At 37.2% G+C, this 5409-nt stretch overlaps 1 long non-coding RNA gene across 1 annotated transcript; it reads left to right on the forward strand.

Moving 5' to 3' along the window:
- The first annotated feature begins 3652 nt into the window (after nucleotides 1-3652).
- On the forward strand, nucleotides 3653-4807 carry LOC108740968. Its single transcript, XR_001938436.1, has 2 exons — nucleotides 3653-4470; nucleotides 4596-4807. It is a non-coding gene; the product is annotated as an uncharacterized LOC108740968 (long non-coding RNA).
- Nucleotides 4808-5409: the final 602 nt, after the last annotated feature.

Consider the following 5409-nt stretch of genomic DNA (forward strand, 5'->3'; position numbering starts at 1 on the left):
TGTTGCTCTTTATACAAACTAAGTATCACTCTTCTATCTCTGTAACTCATCCCTACATTTTTAAATATATTTAACGTCTTGTCCCATTTAACATTGTCAAAAGCTTTTTCTAAATCTACAAATCCTATGTACGCACCCTTTCCTTTTTCTATCGTTTTCTCTATTGTTAGCCGTAAAGCTAGAATGGCCTCCCGCGTTCCTCTATTTCTTCTAAACCCAAATTGATCTTTCCCTAATAGTTCTTCCGCCCTTTTTTCCATCCTCCTCTGTACAATTTTAGTTACTTACATATCATGGAAAAATATCTCAAAGTTGAGTGATCGACTGTATTGTACACCTACTTAGGTATCTAAACGTGGAATTAAAACGAAACACGAAATTGAATCAGATGCAATTTATTATTTTGTATTAACGATAAGTATGCACCTATAGAAACATAAAAATTGTTTACACGGCGAAAGGGTCACATTGGGACCAATCACATGTATTTGTAGCAAAAACGCTTGAATAATGTATAATAACACGGTCTGGCCGAGACATTGAAACGACGACCTTCACGGTGACGTATGTACATCTATATAGACATACATACATATAAATTCATTTTTTTGCTATGTGTTTATCAAACCAAATGTCAAAATGTACGAGGTCACCATATTTTATTAATAGTTGGCTAACTAAATAACTTACTGTATATTTAGAATTTTTATCGCGTGGAAAGCATACTATAATTTCGAAATTGTGGCATACTATTATTGTACAATATTAAATTTATTATTTCAAGGTGTAAATACAGGGTGGATAAAAATTCATTAACAAAGCGTCACGCCGGCAGCCCTTGCCCTACAGGAACAAGTGGGAGATAACATACTCGAGAGTAGCAATTAGACAAGACTTATCCAGGTTTTGGTGTCATGGGGTCATTTAGCGAACGCAATGCGCTTTTTGCATCGACATAACAATTCTGCGATCGATGTTGAATGAAACTTTTGTAATCATAATGATATATGGAATAGAAATCATCAAGTTCTGACAATTCAAACGATTAAAATATAGATATGAAAGAGAGAGACATTAAGTTCAACATTATAAAACCTCTGATACATGTAGATACTATATCTTGGATACAATATGCGAGATACGGAATTTGGTAGAGAAAACATTCATTTACTTAAAGAGTGACGTAGAAGATAGACTTGGAAGGAATTCTTCTCTTGTGGTATTTTACAAAAACGTCAAAAGTTACCTAAGGCTTTCTCCAGGCGGGACCATTGTCAGCAACACAATACTCTTGATGATGATGGTTCCGTCTGAGCCAAACGAATACTGTCGAGTTAGCAAATAAATGAAATTGAAACTATTCATCTTATGTTTTGTTTTAAGTAATAAAGAGGACTATTTGGATTCATTTGCATTAGGTTTCACCAATTAATAAACTCGACGCTCCATCTTTTCATTTCATCACAACCATTGGGTAATTTGGCAAATTACCACTTGTACCGTACAAACAGGATTTTTCTGTGGAGGTATTTGAAGTATCAGAAGCCTAAGTACAGGGCTAGCCGAGAGCTTTTCTTCGGCGAGCTAATTTTAATGCATATAAATGATAGGAATGAAGTCTCATGACTTTCTTCTATTGTTCGTGATTGCTGTAACAACGTTGAGTCCACCAAACACGCCATTGAAGAAGTATACTGTCAACGAAACGAGATCAAGGAACGTTTTACGCGCTCGTTCAAATGCTCGCTATCCTCCACGTGAATCGGTGCTATCCATGGGCTACGGAATAATATAGGGATGGAGTATAAAGTGTGATTATAGACGGGGGGAGTGAAGTTTTTCAGAAGGAGGGGTTGAATGATACCTATACACTTGTTACTAGAGGTTGGATATTTGCGCCTTTTCATTGTTTAGTCATGATGAATTTAATTTCAGCTTGAGTTTCATTACATTTACGAACCTTTTACTGATTTACGTTAATTTACTCGCATATTTAGTTGTTAATAGTTTTCGATTCAAAATGTAGTTATGGATTCATAGTAAATGACGTACTACTCGTGTTGGATACAAGTAGCCAATAAGATTTAGGCACATGATACCCTTGACAGCATCCTCATACCTATAGTTTGTACTCAGTCTCTAACTTAATTACGATTCGGTCGACTAGTACATCACGAGAACCCGTAAACGTAGAGGGTGCACGAATGTCTGTTGCAGGACAACCTGAATTCTCTTCTCGAACGCTGTCTAATGTTTTACATATAAAATTAGAAGTACCCGGAACATCTTCAAATCGTATACTACATCCTGCGTCTGAACAAATTCCAAATTATACAGGAATTGAGCCCTAAAGGCGTTGTTCAGAGACTGCAGTTTGCTAACGAAGTGCTGAGAGGTGTACGAGCTTCAATACCCCCTTTTGCCAGATGAGATTCCCTTTCTCCTAAATAAGCATGTCAACAAGCATACTTTTTGATACTGAAGTGGCACCAAAAAAACATCACATTCCCCAGGGGTGGCATTATTAGCCAGCGTCATCATTGGTCCATATTTTTATGAAGATGAAAAGGTTCATTCCTTACTGCGAATACAGGGCGATAGTTTGAGATGCTAATACATAGTTTTCTTTTAATGTAGCTTCTCAGGTTTCAATCAAAACAAGACGAAGCGACAGGTTACAATTCCCAATAACTCACTAGTAGGAGCATATCCAAAGTAGGTACCTTTAACAGGTCACCTCGCAGTCCGGATATGTCCCTCAGATACGTTTTCTATAGAACTATCTTAAAAGTAATGTTTTACAACAACTCCATTCTACTGAGAAATTCAAAAAAAAAATTCATGAAACAGTGGTTGACCACAGAAAAATTTCAGTCACAGGAGTGTAAAATAAATAAGGGTCAGATTTGAGTGATGTCATTTCCAAAATATTAGGTGGGGCGTGAGCCTGTGAATCGTCTAACGATTACTAAACGTCAGTTTTGAAGAATAAGTGGGAATGGTCTTGAATATTTCTAGCATGGTCCTTGTTCTGGAATGTCTAGAATTGTCCTCAAGTAGAATGTTCTTGAGTGAACTGGACCAAAAAGATCGAGAACGTTCTGGAATGTCGATGACCATTTTGTATGCATGGGATGGCTTCTGAACTATATTAAGGAATTTTGTTTATATTTCGACTGAAGTTTTCCAAAAAACTGTGTAACTTCCTACAATGTCCGAAATTTGTACAGTTTGGTGTTTTCAACCACAAACACTCGTTTAGAACAAGGAAATGTATTAGAATGTTCTTTTTTATTTAATTGCTTAGAATCATAAGGTTATGGCAAGAAAAGACAACACCTACGAAGTAACTGTTGCCGCAATCTTGCCCTTACTTTTGTTTGGAAGGGTGTGGAATTAAAAGAGCCTATATGATCAAAAACTATCTAAAGAAATAATCAAAATGTAACAGTGGTCCTATTGTCTATTCCATGAAATATATATGTATACAGACACTTATTTCATTAACTAGTAGATAAAATTTTGCCAAGGAGGTTCTCGCAATAGGCAATTACTAACATTACCAAGTATATTTTGTATGACTATTATTTTCCTTTGAAAGAGCTTTTATTCAAAAATGGTGTTGTCGGAAGCAATGTTTACAATGGAACTATTGGTTTATCACCGATAAGTTATCATTCGATAACGGTCACCTTGAGTGCAATAAATCTTATCGCTTCATGCATTTTTTCACGGTTTATCGGAAAAAAATAAACAATAATGCTGTATCACTGCGGAAAACAATCATTTAAAGGTCATGTTAAGGCTATGTCACACGGCGAGCAAGAGCGGCAATCTTCGTGCAGCGTGTGTGCCTATACTTAACTCATTACTCGGCGCGGAGATTGTCAATCCACGCTTTGTGTAATGGAGTTTTTACACTCAATGTCAATCTCCACGCCCGTCTTCGCCATGAAAACAAGCCAAAGCATGCGTTAGGACGCGCCTTTCCGCTCCACGCGGCGCCGAACCCGTTACATGGCGCGTGAAGCAACAATCCACGCGCGGCATATGCACTGCCCAAGATTGTAATACTGTTCGTGACAACTTCCGACTTGTTCCGATGGTAATCGTTTGTTGTTGACCAAAAATCATGTTATATAGGAACGTGATTTTTATGGACTGCTACCTACAATTCTCTCCTTTCAATACGCGTGTGTTGTTTCAAAATATGGTGCTGTGCATAAACTAGAGATGCAGCGGATAGTGATTTTGCTGGGTATCAGATACACGGATTACCTATTCCGGGTACCCAGCCAGATACCCAGCAAAATCACTACGGTTAATGGTGCATATCTTCGTTCAGGCGAGATGTTCATTAAAATTCACCCTCACTAACGTCCCAAAGCAATTATTGAGTCCCGTTCAAAAAGTCGTTTAAGCACATGAAAATTAGCTCTTGGTGGACGGATTTTCAATGAGAAGGTTGAGGTGAAATTGTTGAAATATATAATATGTATAAACACTAAAATTATGCAAGCTCACAAAATCATGCTAACAAGCGACAGAGATAATAACATTTCGGTCATATTGATGTTTTCTTTTTTTTCTGGTAGAATTACCCGCAGTGCCTCGGTACTCGGAGCCATCAGCCGTATCCTAAAAAAAGTGCCTGGTCCGAACAAGATCAAGCGCAGTCCCACTTTTATGGGCACGATGGGTAAGATGTGAACCTGGGTATCGACTAAATTATCGACGTTTTCGCGAATAAGAAACGTAAGCTTGAATTTGTAATTTAAATAAACTCCTAAATAAAGGGTAAAATATGTACTAGTGTTTAATTTAATTTGATATCATTTGTAAAAATTTCATCAAAATCGGTTCAGTGGTTTAAATATGACATTGTGATGTGCAAACAAACACACAAGTTATGTCGAATGTCCAAAGGGTTGGATTTTTAAAAAAGATTTTTAGACTCGAAAAACATATCATAAAAGAATTTGTTTATAACCTACACTTATAATAGATAACTACCGACAAAGGACCGGACTTTTACTGTACCGTAGATATAGACTAACTCTTGATGCAGGGTGCACTATTATTTGTAGACTTGCCTAGACGGAGGAACTCCGGGTTGAAGTAGGCTGTCGCCACCCTGTAATAATGTGAGCTGAATATAACACACATTTACTTTTAATAATTTTCATGACCGAACAAACTAACATTTTACATGGCTTTTTCTGCATTGTACAAAATCCTGCTTAAGGCGTTATATATTTTGTAAACTGCTCCTTTCTAGGAATGCGCTGTATGGATTATGAGCGAATTCATTTTCCGACTCGTTTATTTCCGGGTGGCTGTGACCACAATCTTTTTTGAGGGCTGGATCCGCGCCTGAACCGGATACCCGATTCATCTATAGTATAAATC

Source organism: Agrilus planipennis, unplaced genomic scaffold (assembly GCF_000699045.2).
Source record: "Agrilus planipennis isolate EAB-ADULT unplaced genomic scaffold, Apla_2.0 scaffold309, whole genome shotgun sequence".
Classification (NCBI taxonomy): Eukaryota; Metazoa; Arthropoda; class Insecta; order Coleoptera; family Buprestidae; genus Agrilus; species Agrilus planipennis.